Genomic DNA, 22,899 nt, shown 5'->3' with positions numbered 1-22,899 from the left:
CACCGTCCCATCACACACTCCCGGGGTCAGACACGGAGAGATTATTCCTCTACACGGTACCATCAAACACTCCCGGGTTCAGACACAGAGAGATTATTCCTCTACACGGCCCCATCAAACTCTCCTGGGGTCAGACACAGAGTTATTATTCCTCTACACGGTCCCATCAATCACTCCGGGGGTAAGACACAGGGTGATTATTCCACTACAAGGTCCCATCAAACACTCCCGGGGTCAGACACAGAGTGAATCTCAATCCACACCGTCCCATCACACACTCCCGGGGTCAGACACGGAGAGATTATTCCTCTACACGGTACCATCAAACACTCCCGGGTTCAGACACAGAGAGATTATTCCTCTACACGGTACCGTCAAACACTCCCGCGGTCAGACACAGAGAGATTATTCCTCTACACGGTCCCATCAAACAATCCCGGTGTCAGACACAGAGTCATTATTCCTCTACAAAGTCTCATCAAACTCTTCCGTGGTCAGACACAGAGTGATTATTCCTCTACACGGTACCATCACACTCTCCCGGTGTCAGACACAGGGTGAATCTCCTTCAACACTGTCCCATCACACTCTGCCGGGGTCAGACACACAGTGATTATTCCTCTACACGGTCCCATCAAACACTCCCGGGGTCAGACACAGAGTGAATCTCCCTCCACGCCGTCCCATCACACAGTCCCGGGGTCAGACACAGAGTGATTATTCCTCTACACGGTCCCATCAAACATTCCCGGGGTCAGAAACAGAGTGATTATTCCTCTACACGGTCCCATCAAACATTCCCGGGGTCAGAAACAGAGTGATTATTCCTCTACGCGGCCCCATCAAACTCTCCCGGGGTCAGACACAGAGTGATTATTCCTCTACACGGTCCCATCAAACGATCCCGGTGGTCAGACACAGAGTGATTATTCCTCTACACGGTACCATCAAACACTCCCGGGGTCAGACACAGAGAGATTATTCCTCTACACGTCCGATCAAACTCTCCCGGTGTCAGACACAGAGTCATTATTCCTCTACAAGGTCACATCAAACACTTCCGTTCTTCAGACACAGAGTGGTTATTCCTCTACACGGCCCCATCAAACTCTCCTGGGGTCAGACACAGAGTTATTATTCCTCTACACGGTCCCATCAAACACTCCGGGGGTAAGACACAGGGTGATTATTCCACTACAAGGTCCCATCAAACACTCCCGGGGTCAGACACAGAGTGAATCTCAATCCACACCGACCCATCACACACTCCCGGGGTCAGACACAGAGTCATTATTCCTCTACAAGGTCTCATCAAACTCTTCCGTGGTCAGACACAGTGCGATTATTCCTCTGCACTGTACCATCATACACTACGTGGGTCAGACACAGTGATTATTCCTCTATACGGTCCCATCTAACACTCTCGGGGTCAGACACAGAGTGAATCTCCCTCCACGCCGTCCCATCACTCACTCCCGGGGTCAGACACAGAGTGATTATTCCTCTACACGGTACCATCAAACACTCCCGGGGTCAGACACAGAATGAATTTATATCCACACCGTGCCATCATAAACTCCCGGGGTCAGACACAGAGTGATTATTCCTCAACACGGTCCCATCACACACTTCCGTGGTCAGACACAGAGTGAATCTCCCTCCACACGGTCCAATCAAACACTCCCGGGGTCAGACGCAGAGTGAATCTCAATACACACCGTCCCATCACACACTCCCGGGGTCAGACACAGAGTGATTATTCCTCTACACGGTCCCATCAAAAACTCCCGGGGTCAGACGCAGAGAGAATCTCCCTCACACCGTCCCATCACACACTCCCAGGGTCAGACACAGTGTGATTATTCCTCTACACGGTCCCATCAAACACTCCCGGGGTCAGACGCAGAGTGAATCTCCCTCACACCGTCCCATCACACACTCCCGTGGTCAGACACAGTGTGATTATTCCTCTACACGGTACCATCACACACTCCCGGGGTCAGACACAGAGTCATTATTCCTCTACAAGGTCTCATCAAACTCTTCCGTGGTCAGACACAGAGCGATTATTCCTCTGCACTGTACCATCATACACTACGTGGGTCAGACACAGTGATTATTCCTCTATACGGTCCCATCTAACACTCTCGGGGTCAGACACAGAGTGAATCTCCCTCCACGCCGTCCCATCACTCACTCCCGGGGTCAGACACAGAGTGATTATTCCTCTACACGGTACCATCAAACACTCCCGGGGTCAGACACAGAATGAATTTATATCCACACCGTGCCATCATAAACTCCCGGGGTCAGACACAGAGTGATTATTCCTCAACACGGTCACATCACACACTTCCGGGGTCAGACACAGAGTGAATCTCCCTCCACACGGTCCAATCAAACACTCCCGGGGTCAGACGCAGAGTGAATCTCAATACACACCGTCCCATCACACACTCCCGGGGTCAGACACAGAGTGATTATTCCTCTACACGGTCCCATCAAAAACTCCCGGGGTCAGACGCAGAGTGAATCTCCCTCACACCGTCCCATCACACACTCCCAGGGTCAGACACAGTGTGATTATTCCTCTACACGGTCCCATCAAACACTCCCGGGGTCAGACGCAGAGTGAATCTCCCTCACACCGTCCCATCACACACTCCCGTGGTCAGACACAGTGTGATTATTCCTCTACACGGTCCCATCACACACTCCCGTGGTCAGACACAGAGAGATTATTCCTCTACACGGTCCCAACAAACATTCCCGGGGTCAGAAACAGAGTGATTATTCCTCTACGCGGCCCCATCAAACTCTCCCGGGGTCAGACACAGAGTGATTATTCCTCTACACGGTCCCATCAAACGATCCCGGTGGTCAGACACAGAGTGATTATTCCTCTACTCCGCCCATCACACTCTCCCGGGGTCAGAAACAGAGTGAATCTCCCTACACACCGTCCCATCACACACTCCCGTGGTCAGACACAGATTGATTATTCCTCTACACGGTACCGTCAAACACTCCCGCGGTCAGACACAGAGAGATTATTCCTCTACACGGTCCCATCAAACAATCCCAGTGTCAGACACAGAGTCATTATTCCTCTACAAGGTCTCATCAAACTCTTCCGTGGTCAGACACAGAGTTATTATTCCTCTACACGGTACCATCACACTCTCCCGATGTCAGACAGAGGGTGAATCTCCTTCAACACTGTCCCATCACACTCTGCCGGGGTCAGACACACAGTGATTATTCCTCTACACGGTCCCATCAAACACTCCCGGGGTCAGACACAGAGTGAATCTCCCTCCACGCAGTCCCATCACACAGTCCCGGGGTCAGACACAGAGTGATTATTCCTCTACACGGTCCCATCAAACATTCCCGGGGTCAGAAACAGAGTGATTATTCCTCTACGCGGTACCATCAAACACTGCCGGGGTCAGACACAGAGTGAATCTCCCTGCACACCTTCCCATCACACACTCCCGGGGTAAGACACAGAATGAATCTCCCTCCACACCGTATCAACACACTCTCCCGCGTCAGACACAGACTGATTATTCCTCTACACGGTCCCATCACACACTCCCGGGGTCAGACACAGACTGAATCTCCCTCCACACCGTCCCATCATACAATCCCGGCGTCAGACACAGAGTGATTATTCCTCTACACGGTCCCATCAAATACTCCCGGGGTCAGACACAGAGTCATTATTCCTCTACACGATCACATCAAACTCTTCCGGGGTCAGACACAGAGTGATTATTCCTCAACACGGTCCCATCTAACACTCCCGGGGTCAGACACAGTGTGAATCTCCTTCCACACCGTCCCATCACACTCTCCCGGGGTAAGACACAGAGTGATTATTCTTCTACACGGTCCCATCAAACACTCCCGGGGTCAGACACAGAGTGATTATTCCTCTACACCGCCCATCACACACTCCCGGGTTCAGACACAGAGTCATTATTCCTCTACACGGTCCCATCAAACACTCCCGGGGTCAGACATAGACTGAATCACCCTCCACACCGTCCCATCACACACTCCCGTGGTCAAACACAGAGTGATTATTCCCCTACACGGTTCAATCGAACACTCCCGGGGTCAGAATCAGGGTGAATCTCCCTCCAAACCGTCCCATCACACACTCCCGGGGTCAAACACAGAGTGATTATTGATCTACACGGTCCCATCAAACACTCCCGGGGTCAGACACAGAGTGAATCTCCGTCCACACCGTCCCATCACACACTCCCGGGGTCAGACACAGAGTGATTATTCCTCTACACGGTCCAATCAAACACTCCCGGTGTCAGACACAGAGTGATTATTCCTCTACACGGTCCCATCAAATCTCCCGGGGTAAGACACAGGGTGAATCTCCTTCAACACTGTCCCATCACACTCTGCCGGGGTCAGACTCACAGTGATTATTCCTCTACACGGTCCCATCAAACACTCCCGGGTTCAGACACAGAGTGAATCTCCCTCCACGCCGTCCCATCACACACTCCCGGGCTCAGACACAGAGTGATTATTCCTCTACACGGTCCCATCAAACATTCCCGTGGTCAGAAACAGAGTGATTATTCCTCTACGCGGCCCCATCAAACGCTCCCGGGGTCAGACACAGAGTGATTATTCCTCTACACGGTCCCATCAAACGATCCCGGTGGTCAGACACAGAATGATTATTCCTCTACAAGGCCCCATCAAACTCTCCCGGGGTCAGACACAGTGTGATTATTCCTCTACACGGTCCCATCAAACACCCCCGGGGTCAGACACAGAGTGAATCTCCATCCACACCGTCCCGTCACAAACTTCCGGGGTCAGACACAGAGTGATTATTGCTCTACACCGCCCATCAAACACTCCCTGGGTCATACACAGATGGATTATTGCTCAACACGGTCCCATCAAACACTGCCGGGGTCAGGCACAGAGTGAATCTCCCTCCACATCGTCTCATCACACACTCCCGGGATCAGACACAGTGTCGTTATTCCTCTACACGGTCCCATCAAACACTCCCGGCGTCAGACACAAAGTGAATCTCCCTCCACACTGTCCCATCACACACTCCCGTTTTCAGACACAGAGTGATTATTCTTCTCCACGGTCCCATCAAACACTCCCGGGGGGTCAGACACCGAGTGATTTTTGCTCTACACGGTCCCATCTCACACTCCCGGGGTCAGACACAGAGTGAATTTATATCCACACCGTCCCATCATACCCTCCCTGGGTCAGACACAGAGTGATTATTCCTCTACACGGTCCCATCAAACACACCCGGGGTCAGCCACAGAGTGATTATTCCTCTACACCGCCCATCACACTCTCCCGGGGTCAGACGCAGAGTGAATCTCCCTCACACCGTCCCATCAGACACTCCCGTGGTCAGACACAGTGTGATTATTCCTCTACACGGTCCCATCACACACTCCCGGGGTCAGACACAGAGTGATTATTCCTCTACACGGTCCCATCAAACATTCCCGGGGTCAGAAACAGAGTGATTATTCCTCTACGTGGCCCCATCGAACTCTCCCTGGGTCAGACACAGAGTGATTATTCCTCTACACGGTCCATCACACTCTCCCGGGGTCAGACACAGAGTGAATCTCCCTACACACCGTCCCATCACACACTCCCGTGGTCAGACACAGAATGATTATTGCTCTACACGGTCCCATCAAACACTCCCGGGGTCAGACACAGAGTGAATCTCCCTCCAAATCGTCCCAACACACACTCCCGGGTCAGACACAGACTGATTATTCCTCTACACGGTCCCATCAATCACTCCCGGGGTCAGACACATAGTGAATTTATATCCACACCGTCCCATCATACACTCCCTGGGTCAGACACAGTGAGATTATTCCTCTACACGGTCCCATCAAACACTCCCGGGGTCAGCCACAGAGTGATTATTCCTCTACACCGCCCATCACACTCTCCCGGTGTTAGGCACAGAGTGAATCTCCCTCCACACCGTCCCATCTCACACTCCCGAGGTCAGACACAGAGTGATTTTTCCTCTACACGGTCCAATCAAACACTCCCGAGGTCAGACACAGAGTGAATCTCCCTCCACGCCGTCCCATCACACAGTCCCGGGGTCAGACACAGAGTGATTATTCCTCTACACGGTGCCATCAAACATTCCCGGGGTCAGATACAGAGTGATTATTCCTCTACACGGTCCCATCAAACATTCCCGGGGTCAGAAACAGAGTGATTATTCCTCTACGCGGCCCCATCAAACTCTCCCGGGGTCAGTCAGAGTGATTATTCCTCTACACGGACCCATCAAACGATCCCGGTCGTCAGACACAGAGTGATTATTCCTCTACACGGTACCATCAAACACTCCCAGGGTCAGACACAGAGTTATCATTCCTCTACACGGTCCCATCAAAAACTCCCGGGGTCAGACACAGAGTGAATCTCAATCCTCACCGTCCAATCACACACACCCGGGGTCAGACACAGAGAGATTATTCCTCTACACGGTACCATCAAACACTCCCGGGGTCAGACACAGAGAGATTATTCCTCTACACGGTCCGATCAAACTCTCCCGGTGTCAGACACAGAGTCATTATTCCTCTACAAGGTCACATCAAACACTTCCGTTATTCAGACACAGAGTGATTATTCCTCTACACGGCCCCATCAAACTCTCCTGGGGTCAGACACAGAGTTATTATTCCTCTACACGGTCCCATCAATCACTCCGGGGGTAAGACACAGGGTGATTATTCCACTACAAGGTCCCATCAAACACTCCCGGGGTCAGACACAGAGTGAATCTCAATCCACACCGTCCCATCACACACTCCCGGGGTCAGACACGGAGAGATTATTCCTCTACACGGTACCATCAAACACTCCCGGGTTCAGACACAGAGAGATTATTCCTCTACACGGCCCCATCAAACTCTCCTGGGGTCAGACACAGAGTTATTATTCCTCTACACGGTCCCATCAATCACTCCGGGGGTAAGACACAGGGTGATTATTCCACTACAAGGTCCCATCAAACACTCCCGGGGTCAGACACAGAGTGAATCTCAATCCACACCGTCCCATCACACACTCCCGGGGTCAGACACGGAGAGATTATTCCTCTACACGGTACCATCAAACACTCCCGGGTTCAGACACAGAGAGATTATTCCTCTACACGGTACCGTCAAACACTCCCGCGGTCAGACACAGAGAGATTATTCCTCTACACGGTCCCATCAAACAATCCCGGTGTCAGACACAGAGTCATTATTCCTCTACAAAGTCTCATCAAACTCTTCCGTGGTCAGACACAGAGTGATTATTCCTCTACACGGTACCATCACACTCTCCCGGTGTCAGACACAGGGTGAATCTCCTTCAACACTGTCCCATCACACTCTGCCGGGGTCAGCCACACAGTGATTATTCCTCTACACGGTCCCATCACACACTCCCGGGGTCAGACACAGAGTGAATCTCCCTCCACGCCGTCCCATCACACAGTCCCGGGGTCAGACACAGACTGATTATTCCTCTACACGGTCCCATCAAACACTCCCGGGGTCAGACATAGACTGAATCACCCTCCACACCGTCCCATCACACACTCCCGTGGTCAAACACAGAGTGATTATTCCCCTACACGGTTCAATCGAACACTCCCGGGGTCAGAATCAGGGTGAATCTCCCTCCAAACCGTCCCATCACACACTCCCGGGGTCAAACACAGAGTGATTATTGATCTACACGGTCCCATCAAACACTCCCGGGGTCAGACACAGAGTGAATCTCCGTCCACACCGTCCCATCACACACTCCCGGGGTCAGACACAGAGTGATTATTCCTCTACACGGTCCAATCAAACACTCCCGGTGTCAGACACAGAGTGATTATTCCTCTACACGGTCCCATCAAATCTCCCGGGGTAAGACACAGGGTGAATCTCCTTCAACACTGTCCCATCACACTCTGCCGGGGTCAGACTCACAGTGATTATTCCTCTACACGGTCCCATCAAACACTCCCGGGTTCAGACACAGAGTGAATCTCCCTCCACGCCGTCCCATCACACACTCCCGGGCTCAGACACAGAGTGATTATTCCTCTACACGGTCCCATCAAACATTCCCGTGGTCAGAAACAGAGTGATTATTCCTCTACGCGGCCCCATCAAACGCTCCCGGGGTCAGACACAGAGTGATTATTCCTCTACACGGTCCCATCAAACGATCCCGGTGGTCAGACACAGAATGATTATTCCTCTACAAGGCCCCATCAAACTCTCCCGGGGTCAGACACAGTGTGATTATTCCTCTACACGGTCCCATCAAACACCCCCGGGGTCAGACACAGAGTGAATCTCCATCCACACCGTCCCGTCACAAACTTCCGGGGTCAGACACAGAGTGATTATTGCTCTACACCGCCCATCAAACACTCCCTGGGTCATACACAGATGGATTATTGCTCAACACGGTCCCATCAAACACTGCCGGGGTCAGGCACAGAGTGAATCTCCCTCCACATCGTCTCATCACACACTCCCGGGATCAGACACAGTGTCGTTATTCCTCTACACGGTCCCATCAAACACTCCCGGCGTCAGACACAAAGTGAATCTCCCTCCACACTGTCCCATCACACACTCCCGTTTTCAGACACAGAGTGATTATTCTTCTCCACGGTCCCATCAAACACTCCCGGGGGGTCAGACACCGAGTGATTTTTGCTCTACACGGTCCCATCTCACACTCCCGGGGTCAGACACAGAGTGAATTTATATCCACACCGTCCCATCATACCCTCCCTGGGTCAGACACAGAGTGATTATTCCTCTACACGGTCCCATCAAACACACCCGGGGTCAGCCACAGAGTGATTATTCCTCTACACCGCCCATCACACTCTCCCGGGGTCAGACGCAGAGTGAATCTCCCTCACACCGTCCCATCAGACACTCCCGTGGTCAGACACAGTGTGATTATTCCTCTACACGGTCCCATCACACACTCCCGGGATCAGACACAGAGTGATTATTCCTCTACACGGTCCCATCAAACATTCCCGGGGTCAGAAACAGAGTGATTATTCCTCTACGTGGCCCCATCGAACTCTCCCTGGGTCAGACACAGAGTGATTATTCCTCTACACGGTCCATCACACTCTCCCGGGGTCAGACACAGAGTGAATCTCCCTACACACCGTCCCATCACACACTCCCGTGGTCAGACACAGAATGATTATTGCTCTACACGGTCCCATCAAACACTCCCGGGGTCAGACACAGAGTGAATCTCCCTCCAAATCGTCCCAACACACACTCCCGGGTCAGACACAGACTGATTATTCCTCTACACGGTCCCATCAATCACTCCCGGGGTCAGACACATAGTGAATTTATATCCACACCGTCCCATCATACACTCCCTGGGTCAGACACAGTGAGATTATTCCTCTACACGGTCCCATCAAACACTCCCGGGGTCAGCCACAGAGTGATTATTCCTCTACACCGCCCATCACACTCTCCCGGTGTTAGGCACAGAGTGAATCTCCGTCCACACCGTCCCATCTCACACTCACGAGGTCAGACACAGAGTGATTTTTCCTCTACACGGTCCAATCAAACACTCCCGAGGTCAGACACAGAGTGAATCTCCCTCCACGCCGTCCCATCACACAGTCCCGGGGTCAGACACAGAGTGATTATTCCTCTACACGGTGCCATCAAACATTCCCGGGGTCAGATACAGAGTGATTATTCCTCTACACGGTCCCATCAAACATTCCCGGGGTCAGAAACAGAGTGATTATTCCTCTACGCGGCCCCATCAAACTCTCCCGGGGTCAGTCAGAGTGATTATTCCTCTACACGGACCCATCAAACGATCCCGGTCGTCAGTCACAGAGTGATTATTCCTCTACACGGTACCATCAAACACTCCCAGGGTCAGACACAGAGTTATCATTCCTCTACACGGTCCCATCAAAAACTCCCGGGGTCAGACACAGAGTGAATCTCAATCCTCACCGTCCAATCACACACACCCGGGGTCAGACACAGAGAGATTATTCCTCTACACGGTACCATCAAACACTCCCGGGGTCAGACACAGAGAGATTATTCCTCTACACGGTCCGATCAAACTCTCCCGGTGTCAGACACAGAGTCATTATTCCTCTACAAGGTCACATCAAACACTTCCGTTATTCAGACACAGAGTGATTATTCCTCTACACGGCCCCATCAAACTCTCCTGGGGTCAGACACAGAGTTATTATTCCTCTACACGGTCCCATCAATCACTCCGGGGGTAAGACACAGGGTGATTATTCCACTACAAGGTCCCATCAAACACTCCCGGGGTCAGACACAGAGTGAATCTCAATCCACACCGTCCCATCACACACTCCCGGGGTCAGACACGGAGAGATTATTCCTCTACACGGTACCATCAAACACTCCCGGGTTCAGACACAGAGAGATTATTCCTCTACACGGCCCCATCAAACTCTCCTGGGGTCAGACACAGAGTTATTATTCCTCTACACGGTCCCATCAATCACTCCGGGGGTAAGACACAGGGTGATTATTCCACTACAAGGTCCCATCAAACACTCCCGGGGTCAGACACAGAGTGAATCTCAATCCACACCGTCCCATCACACACTCCCGGGGTCAGACACGGAGAGATTATTCCTCTACACGGTACCATCAAACACTCCCGGGTTCAGACACAGAGAGATTATTCCTCTACACGGTACCGTCAAACACTCCCGCGGTCAGACACAGAGAGATTATTCCTCTACACGGTCCCATCAAACAATCCCGGTGTCAGACACAGAGTCATTATTCCTCTACAAAGTCTCATCAAACTCTTCCGTGGTCAGACACAGAGTGATTATTCCTCTACACGGTACCATCACACTCTCCCGGTGTCAGACACAGGGTGAATCTCCTTCAACACTGTCCCATCACACTCTGCCGGGGTCAGACACACAGTGATTATTCCTCTACACGGTCCCATCAAACACTCCCGGGGTCAGACACAGAGTGAATCTCCCTCCACGCCGTCCCATCACACAGTCCCGGGGTCAGACACAGAGTGATTATTCCTCTACACGGTCCCATCAAACATTCCCGGGGTCAGAAACAGAGTGATTATTCCTCTACACGGTCCCATCAAACATTCCCGGGGTCAGAAACAGAGTGATTATTCCTCTACGCGGCCCCATCAAACTCTCCCGGGGTCAGACACAGAGTGATTATTCCTCTACACGGTCCCATCAAACGATCCCGGTGGTCAGACACAGAGTGATTATTCCTCTACACGGTACCATCAAACACTCCCGGGGTCAGACACAGAGAGATTATTCCTCTACACGGTCCGATCAAACTCTCCCGGTGTCAGACACAGAGTCATTATTCCTCTACAAGGTCACATCAAACACTTCCGTTCTTCAGACACAGAGTGGTTATTCCTCTACACGGCCCCATCAAACTCTCCTGGGGTCAGACACAGAGTTATTATTCCTCTACACGGTCCCATCAAACACTCCGGGGGTAAGACACAGGGTGATTATTCCACTACAAGGTCCCATCAAACACTCCCGGGGTCAGACACAGAGTGAATCTCAATCCACACCGTCCCATCACACACTCCCGGGGTCAGACACAGAGTCATTATTCCTCTACAAGGTCTCATCAAACTCTTCCGTGGTCAGACACAGTGCGATTATTCCTCTGCACTGTACCATCATACACTACGTGGGTCAGACACAGTGATTATTCCTCTATACGGTCCCATCTAACACTCTCGGGGTCAGACACAGAGTGAATCTCCCTCCACGCCGTCCCATCACTCACTCCCGGGGTCAGACACAGAGTGATTATTCCTCTACACGGTACCATCAAACACTCCCGGGGTCAGACACAGAATGAATTTATATCCACACCGTGCCATCATAAACTCCCGGGGTCAGACACAGAGTGATTATTCCTCAACACGGTCCCATCACACACTTCCGTGGTCAGACACAGAGTGAATCTCCCTCCACACGGTCCAATCAAACACTCCCGGGGTCAGACGCAGAGTGAATCTCAATACACACCGTCCCATCACACACTCCCGGGGTCAGACACAGAGTGATTATTCCTCTACACGGTCCCATCAAAAACTCCCGGGGTCAGACGCAGAGTGAATCTCCCTCACACCGTCCCATCACACACTCCCAGGGTCAGACACAGTGTGATTATTCCTCTACACGGTCCCATCAAACACTCCCGGGGTCAGACGCAGAGTGAATCTCCCTCACACCGTCCCATCACACACTCCCGTGGTCAGACACAGTGTGATTATTCCTCTACACGGTACCATCACACACTCCCGGGGTCAGACACAGAGTCATTATTCCTCTACAAGGTCTCATCAAACTCTTCCGTGGTCAGACACAGAGCGATTATTCCTCTGCACTGTACCATCATACACTACGTGGGTCAGACACAGTGATTATTCCTCTATACGGTCCCATCTAACACTCTCGGGGTCAGACACAGAGTGAATCTCCCTCCACGCCGTCCCATCACTCACTCCCGGGGTCAGACACAGAGTGATTATTCCTCTACACGGTACCATCAAACACTCCCGGGGTCAGACACAGAATGAATTTATATCCACACCGTGCCATCATAAACTCCCGGGGTCAGACACAGAGTGATTATTCCTCAACACGGTCCCATCACACACTTCCGGGGTCAGACACAGAGTGAATCTCCCTCCACACGGTCCAATCAAACACTCCCGGGGTCAGACGCAGAGTGAATCTCAATACACACCGTCCCATCACACTCTGCCGGGGTCAGACACACAGTGATTATTCCTCTACACGGTCCCATCAAACACTCCCGGGGTCAGACACAGAGTGAATCTCCCTCCACGCCGTCCCATCACACAGTCCCGGGGTCAGACACAGAGTGATTATTCCTCTACACGGTCCCATCAAACATTCCCGGGGTCAGAAACAGAGTGATTATTCCTCTACGCGGCCCCATCAAACTCTCCCGGGGTCAGACACAGAGTGATTATTCCTCCACACGGTCCCATCAAACGATCCCGGTGGTCAGACACAGAGTGATTATTCCTCTACACGGTACCATCAAACACTCCCAGGGTCAGACACAGAGTTATCATTCCACTACACGGTCCCATCAAAAACTCCCGGGGTCAGACGCAGGGTGAATCTCCCTCACACCGACCCATCACACACTCCCGGGGTAAGACACAGAATGATTATACCTCTACAAGGTCCCATCAAACAATACCGGGGACAGACACAGAGTGAATCTCAATCCTCACCGTCCAATCACACACACCCGGGTTCAGACACAGAGAGATTATTCCTCTACACGGTACCATCAAACACTCCCGGGGTCAGACACAGAGAGATTATTCCTCTACACGGTCCGATCACACTCTCCCGGTGTCAGACACAGAGTCATTATTCCTCTACAAGGTCACATCAAACACTTCCGTTATTCAGACACAGTGTGATTATTCCTCTACCCGGCCCCATCAAACTCTCCTGGGGTCAGACACAGAGTGATTAATCCTCTACACGGTCCCATCAAACGCTCCCGGGGGTCACACACAGAGTTATTATTCCTCTACACGGTCCCATCAAACACTCCGGGGGTAAGACACAGGGTGATTATTCCAATACAAGGTCCCATCAAACACTCCCGGGGTCAGACACAGAGTGAATCTCAATCCACACCGTCCCATCACACACTCCCGGGGTCAGACACGGAGAGATTATTCCTCTACACAGTACCATCAAACACTCCCGGGTTCAGACACAGAGAGATTATTCCTCTACACGGTCGCATCAAACTCTTCCAGGGTCAGACACAGAGTGATTATTCTTCTACACGGTACCATCACACACTCCCGGTGTCAGACACAGTGTGAATCTCCTTCCACACCGTCCCATCACACTCTCCCGGGGTAAGACGCAGAGTGATTATTCCACTGCACGGTCGCATCAAACACTCCCGGGGTCAGACACAGAGTGATTATTCCTCGACACGGTCCCATCAAACACTCCCGGGTGTCAGACACAGACCGATTATTCCTCTGCACTGTACCATACAACACTACGTGGGTCAGACACAGTGATTATTCCTCTATACGGTCCCATCAAACACTCTCGGGGTCAGACACAGAGTGAATCTCCCTCCACGCCGACCCATCACTCACTCCCGGGGTCAGACACAGAGTGATTATTCCTTAACACGGTACCATCAAACACTCCCGGGGTCAGACACAGAATGAATTTATATCCACACCGTGCCATCATAAACTCCCGGGGTCAGACACAGAGTGATTATTCCTCTACACGGTCCCGTCACACACTTCCTGGGTCAGACACAGAGTGAATCTCCCTCCACACGGTCCAATCAAACACTCCCGGGGTCAGACGCAGAGTGAATCTCAATCCACACCGTCCCATCACACACTCCCGGGGTCAGACACAGAGAGATTATTCCTCTACACGGTACCATCAAACACTCCCGGGTCAGACACAGAGAGGTTATTCCTCTACACGGTCCCATCAAACACTCCCGGTGTCAGACACAGAGTCATTATTCCTCTACAAGGTCTCATCAAACTCTTCCGTGGTCAGAGACAGAGTGATTATTCCTCTACACGTTACCATCACACTCTCCCGGTGTCAGACACAGTGTGAATCTCCTTCAACACTGTCCCATCACACTCTGCCGGGGTCAGGCACACAGTGATTATTCCTCTACACGGTTCCATCAAACACTCCCGGGGTCAGACACAGAGTGAATCTCCCTGCTCGCCGTCCCGTCACACACTCCCGGGGTCAGACACAGAGTGATTTTTCCTCTACGCGGTCCCATCAAACATTCCCGGGGACAGAAACAGAGTGATTATTCCTCTACGCGGCCCCATCAAACTCCCCCGGGGTCAGACACAGAGTGGATCTCCCTCCACGCCGTCCCATCACACACTCCCGGGGTCAGACACAGAGTCATTATTCCTCTACACGGTCCCATCAAACATTCCCGGGGTCAGAAACAGAGTGATTATTCCTCTACGCGGTACCATCAAACACTGCCGGGGTCAGACACAGAGTGAATCTCCCTGCACACCTTCCCATCACACACTCCCGGGGTAAGACACAGAATGAATCTCCCTCCACACCGTATCAACACACTCTCCCGCGTCAGACACAGACTGATTATTCCTCTACACGGTCCCATCACACACTCCCGGGGTCAGACACAGACTGAATCTCCCTCCACACCGTCCCATCATACAATCCCGGGGTCAGACACAGAGTCATTACTCCTCTACACGGTACCATCACACACTCCCGTTGTCAGACACAGTGTGAATCTCCTTCCACACCGTCCCATCACACTCTCCCGGGGTAAGACACAGAGTGATTATTCTTCTACACGGTCCCATCAAACACTCCCGGGGTCAGACACAGATTGTATCTCCCTCAACGCCGTCCCGTCACAAACTCCCGGGGTCAGACACAGAGTGATTATTCCTCTACACCGCCCATCACACACTCCCGGGGTCAGACACAGAGTCATTATTCCTCTACACGGTCCCATCAAACACTCCCGGGGTCAGACATAGACTGAATCACCCTCCACACCGTCCCATCACACACTCCCGTGGTCAAACACAGAGTGATTATTCCCCTACACGGTTCAATCGAACACTCCCGGGGTCAGAATCAGGGTGAATCTCCCTCCAAACCGTCCCATCACACACTCCCGGGGTCAAACACAGAGTGATTATTGATCTACACGGTCCCATCAAACACTCCCGGGGTCAGACACAGAGTGAATCTCCGTCCACACCGTCCCATCACACACTCCCGCGGTCAGACACAGAGTGATTATTGCTCTACACGGTCCCATCAAACACTCACGGGTGTCAGACTCAGAGCGATTATTCCTCTGCACTGTACCATCAAACACTACGTGGGTCAGACTCAGTGATTATTCCTCTACACGGTCCAATCAAACACTCCCGGTGTCAGACACAGAGTGATTATTCCTCTACACGGTCCCATCAAATCTCCCGGGGTCAGACACAGGGTGAATCTCCTTCAACACTGTCCCATCACACTCTGCCGGGGTCAGACTCACAGTGATTATTCCTCTACACGGTCCCAGCAAACACTCCCGGGGTCAGACACAGAGTGAATCTCCCTGCTCGCCGTCCCGTCACACACTCCCGGGGTCAGACACAGAGTGATTTTTCCTCTACGCGGTCCCATCAAACATTCCCGGGGACAGAAACAGAGTGATTATTCCTCTACGCGGCCCCATCAAACTCCCCCGGGGTCAGACACAGAGTGGATCTCCCTCCACGCCGTCCCATCACACACTCCCGGGGTCAGACACAGAGTCATTATTCCTCTACACTGTCCCATCAAACATTCCCGGGGTCAGAAACAGAGTGATTATTCCTCTACGCGGTACCATCAAACACTGCCGGGGTCAGACACAGAGTGAATCTCCCTGCACACCTTCCCATCACACACTCCCGGGGTAAGACACAGAATGAATCTCCCTCCACACCGTATCAACACACTCTCCCGCGTCAGACACAGACTGATTATTCCTCTACACGGTCCCATCACACACTCCCGGGGTCAGACACAGACTGAATCTCCCTCCACACCGTCCCATCATACAATCCCGGCGTCAGACACAGAGTGATTATTCCTCTACACGGTCACATCAAACTCTTCCGGGGTCAGACACAGAGTGATTATTCCTCTACACGGTACCATCACACACTCCCGTTGTCAGACACAGTGTGAATCTCCTTCCACACCGTCCCATCACACTCTCCCGGGGTAAGACACAGAGTGATTATTCTTCTACACGGTCCCATCAAACACTCCCGGGGTCAGACACAGATTGTATCTCCCTCAACGCCGTCCCGTCACAAACTCCCGGGGTCAGACACAGAGTGATTATTCCTCTACAAGGCCCCATCAAACTCTCCCGGGGTCAGACACAGTGTGATTATTCCTCTACACGGTCCCATCAAACACCCCCGGGGTCAGACACAGAGTGAATCTCCATCCACACCGTCCCGTCACAAACTTCCGGGGTCAGACACAGAGTGATTATTGCTCTACACCGCCCATCAAACACTCCCTGGGTCATACACAGATGGATTATTGCTCAACACGGTCCCATCAAACACTGCCGGGGTCAGGCACAGAGTGAATCTCCCTCCACATCGTCTCATCACACACTCCCGGGATCAGACACAGTGTCGTTATTCCTCTACACGGTCCCATCAAACACTCCCGGCGTCAGACACAAAGTGAATCTCCCTCCACACTGTCCCATCACACACTCCCGTTTTCAGACACAGAGTGATTATTCTTCTCCACGGTCCCATCAAACACTCCCGGTGTCAGACACCGAGTGATTTTTGCTCTACACGGTCCCATCTCACACTCCCGGGGTCAGACACAGAGTGAATGTTCGTCTCCACCGCCCATCACACACTCCCTGAGTCAGACACAGAGCGAATCTCCCTGCAAATCGTCCCATCACACACTCCCGCGGTAAGACACAGAGTGAATCTCCCTCCACACTGTACCAACACACTCTCCCGGGTCAGACACAGAGTGATTATTCCTCTCCACGGTCCCATCAAACGCTCCCGTGTGTCAGACACAGAGTGATTATTCTTCTACACGGTCCCATGAAACACTCCCGGGGTCGGACACAGAGTGAATCTCCGTCCACACCGTCCCAACACACACTACCGGGGTCAGACAGAGTGATTATTCCTCTACACGGTCCCAGCAAACACTCCCGGGGTCAGGCACAGAGTGAATCTCCATCCACACCGTCCCGTCACAAACTCCCGGGGACAGACACAGAGTGATTATTCCTCTACACCGCCCATCACACACTCCCGGGGTCAGACACAGAGTGGATCTCCCTCCACCCCGTCCCGTCACACACTCCCGTGGTCAGACACAGAGTGATTATTCCTCTACACGGTCCCATCAAACCCTCCCGGGGTCAGACACAGAGTGAATCTCCCTACACAGCGTCCCATCACACACTCCAGTGGTCAGACACAGTGTGATTATTCCTCTACACGGTCCCATCAAACACTCCCGGGGTCAGACACAGAGTGAATTTCCCTCCACGCCGTCCCATCACACACTCCCGGGGTCCGACACAGAGTGATTATTCCTCTACATGCCCCATCAAACTCTCCCGGGGTCAGACACAGAGTGATTATTCCTCTACACGGTCCCATCAAGCGCTCCCCTGATTCAGACACACAGTGATTATTCTTCTACACGGTCCCATGAAACACTCCCGGGGTCGGACGCAGAGTGAATCTCCGTCCACACCGTCCCAACACACACTACCGGGGTCAGACAGAGTGATTATTCCTCTACACGGTCCCAGCAAACACTCCCGGGGTCAGACACAGTGTGAATCTCCATCCACACCGTCCCGTCACAAACTCCCGGGGTCAGACACAGAGTGATTATACCTCTACACCGCCCATCACACACTCCCATGGTCAGACACAGAGTGAATCTCCCTCCACACCGTCCCATCACACACTCCCGTTTTCAGACACAGAGTGATTATTCTTCTCCACGGTCCCACCAAACACTCCCGGGGTCAAACACCGAGTGATTTTTGCTCTACACGGTGCCATCTCACACTCCCGGGGTCAGACACAGAGTGAATGTTCGTCTCCACCGCCCATCACACACTCCCTGGGTCAGACACAGAGTGAATGTTCGTCACCACCGCCCATCACACACTCCCTGGGTCAGACACAGAGCGAATCTCCCTGCAAATCGTCCCATCACACACTCCCGCGGTAAGACACAGACTGAATCTCCCTCCACACCGTACCAACACACTCTACCGGGTCAGACACAGACTGATTATTCCTCTACACGGTCCCATCACACACTCCCGGGGTCAGGCACAGAGTGCATCTCCCTCCACGCCGTCCCATCACACACTCCCGGGGTCCGACACAGAGTGATTATTCCTCTACAAGGCCCCATCAAACCCTCCCGGGGTCAGACACAGAGTGATTATTCCTCTCCACGGTCCCATCAAACGCTCCCGTGTGTCAGACACAGAGTGATTATTGATCTACACGGTCCCATCAAACACTCCCGGGGTCAGACACAGAGTGAATCTCCGTCCACACCGTCCCATCACACACTCCCATGGTCAGACACAGAGTGAATCTCCCTCCACACCGTCCCATCACACACTCCCGTTTTCAGACACAGAGTGATTATTCTTCTCCACGGTCCCATCAAACACTCCCGGGGTCAAACACCGAGTGATTTTTGCTCTACACGGTCCCATCTCACACTCCAGGGGTCAGACACAGAGTGAATGTTCGTCACCACCGCCCATCACACACTCCCTGGGTCAGACACAGAGCGAATCTCCCTGCAAATCGTCCCATCACACACTCCCGCGGTAAGACACAGACTGAATCTCCCTCCACACCGTACCAACACACCCTACCGGGTCAGACACAGACTGATTATTCCTCTACACGGTCCCATCACACACTCCCGGGGTCAGGCACAGAGTGCATCTCCCTCCACGCCGTCCCATCACACACTCCCGGGGTCCGACACAGAGTGATTATTCCTCTACAAGGCCCCATCAAACCCTCCCGGGGTCAGACACAGAGTGATTATTCCTCTCCACGGTCCCATCAAACGCTCCCTTGTGTCAGACACAGAGTGATTATTGATCTACACGGTCCCATCAAACACTCCCGGGGTCAGACACAGAGTGAATCTCCGTCCACACAGTCCCATCACACACTCCCGGGGTCAGACACAGAGTGATTATTGCTCTACACGGTCCCATCAAACACTCACGGGTGTCAGACTCAGAGCGATTATTCCTCTGCACTGTACCATCAAACACTACGTGGGTCAGACACAGTGATTATTCCTCTACACGGTCCAATCAAACACTCCCGGTGACAGACACAGAGTGATTATTCCTCTACACGGTACCATCATTCACTCCCGGGGTCAGACACAGACTGATTATTCCTCTACACGGTCCCATCAAATCTCCCGGGGTCAGACACAGGGTGAATCTCCTTCAACACTGTCCCATCACACTCTGCCGGGGTCAGACTCACAGTGATTATTCCTCTACACGGTCCCATCAAACACTCCCGGGTTCAGACACAGAGTGAATCTCCCTCCACGCCGTCCCATCACACACTCCCGGGCTCAGACACAGAGTGATTATTCCTCTACACGGTCCCATCAAACATTCCCGGGTTCAGAAACAGAGTGATTATTCCTCTACGCGGCCCCATCAAACGCTCCCGGGGTCAGACACAGAGTGATTATTCCTCTACACGGTCCCATCAAACGATCCCGGTGGTCAGACACAGAATGATTATTCCTCTACAAGGCCCCATCAAACTCTCCCGGGGTCAGACACAGTGTGATTATTCCTCTACACGGTCCCATCAAACACCCCCGGGGTCAGACACAGAGTGAATCTCCATCCACACCGTCCCGTCACAAACTTCCGGGGTCAGACACTGAGTGATTATTGCTCTACACCGCCCATCAAACACTCCCTGGGTCATACACAGATGGATTATTGCTCAATACGGTCCCATCAAACACTGCCGGGGTCAGGCACAGAGTGAATCTCCCTCCACATCGTCTCATCACACACTCCCGGGATCAGACACAGTGTCGTTATTCCTCTACACGGTCCCATCAAACACTCCCGGCGTCAGACACAAAGTGAATCTCCCTCCACACTGTCCCATCACACACTACCGTTTTCAGACACAGAGTGATTATTCTTCTCCACGGTCCCATCAAACACTCCCGGGGTCAGACACCGAGTGATTTTTGCTCTACACGGTCCCATCTCACACTCCCGGGGTCAGACACAGATTGAATGTTCGTCTCCACCGCCCATCACACACTCCCTGAGTCAGACACAGAGCGAATCTCCCTGCAAATCGTCCCATCACACACTCCCGCGGTAAGACACAGAGTGAATCTCCCTCCACACCGTACCAACACACTCTCCCGGGTCAGACACAGACTGATTATTCCTCTACAAGGCCCCATCAAACCATCCCGGGGTCAGACACAGAGTGATTATTCCTCTCCACGGTCCCATCAAACGCTCCCGTGTGTCAGACACAGAGTGATTATTCTTCTACACGGTCCCATGAAACACTCCCGGGGTCGGACACAGGGTGAATCTCCGTCCACACCGTCCCAACACACACTACCGGGGTCAGACAGAGTGATTATTCCTCTACACGGTCCCAGCAAACACTCCCGGGGTCAGGCACAGAGTGAATCTCCATCCACACCGTCCCGTCACAAACTCCCGGGGACAGACACAGAGTGATTATTCCTCTACACCGCCCATCACACACTCCCGGGGTCAGACACAGAGTGGATCTCCCTCCACCCCGTCCCGTCACACACTCCCGTGGTCAGACACAGAGTGATTATTCCTCTACACGGTCCCATCAAACCCTCCCGGGGTCAGACACAGAGTGAATCTCCCTACACACCGTCCCATCACACACTCCAGTGGTCAGACACAGTGTGATTATTCCTCTACACGGTCCCATCAAACACTCCCGGGGTCGGACACAGGGTGAATCTCCGTCCACACCGTCCCAACATACACTACCGGGGTCAGACAGAGTGATTATTCCTCTACACGGTCCCAGCAAACACTCCCGGGGTCAGGCACAGAGTGAATCTCCATCCACACCGTCCCGTCACAAACTCCCGGGGACAGACACAGAGTGATTATTCCTCTACACCGCCCATCACACACTCCCGGGGTCAGACACAGAGTGGATCTCCCTCCACCCCGTCCCGTCACACACTCCCGTGGTCAGACACAGAGTGATTATTCCTCTACACGGTCCCATCAAACCCTCCCGGGGTCAGACACAGAGTGAATCTCCCTACACACCGTCCCATCACACACTCCAGTGGTCAGAAACAGTGTGATTATTCCTCTACGCGGCCCCATCAAACGATCCCGGTGGTTAGTCACAGAATGATTATTCCTCTACAAGGCCCCATCAAACTCTCCCGGGGTCAGACACAGTGTGATTATTCCTCTACACGGTCCTATCAAACACCCCCGGGGTCAGACACAGAGTGAATCTCCATCCACACCGTCCCGTCACAAACTTCCGGGGTCAGACACTGAGTGATTATTGCTCTACACCGCCCATCAAACACTCCCTGGGTCATACACAGATGGATTATTGCTCAATACGGTCCCATCAAACACTGCCGGGGTCAGGCACAGAGTGAATCTCCCTCCACATCGTCTCATCACACACTCCCGGGATCAGACACAGTGTCGTTATTCCTCTACACGGTCCCATCAAACACTCCCGGCGTCAGACACAAAGTGAATCTCCCTCCACACTGTCCCATCACACACTACCGTTTTCAGACACAGAGTGATTATTCTTCTCCACGGTCCCATCAAACACTCCCGGGGTCAGACACCGAGTGATTTTTGCTCTACACGGTCCCATCTCACACTCCCGGGGTCAGACACAGATTGAATGTTCGTCTCCACCGCCCATCACACACTCCCTGAGTCAGACACAGAGTGAATCTCCCTCCACACCGTACCAACACACTCTCCCGGGTCAGACACAGACTGATTATTCCTCTACAAGGCCCCATCAAACCATCCCGGGGTCAGACACAGAGTGATTATTCCTCTCCACGGTCCCATCAAA

This window comes from Hypanus sabinus, unplaced genomic scaffold (assembly GCF_030144855.1).
Source record: "Hypanus sabinus isolate sHypSab1 unplaced genomic scaffold, sHypSab1.hap1 scaffold_395, whole genome shotgun sequence".
NCBI lineage: Eukaryota > Metazoa > Chordata > Chondrichthyes > Myliobatiformes > Dasyatidae > Hypanus > Hypanus sabinus.
Note: the sequence above shows the minus strand (reverse complement) of the source record.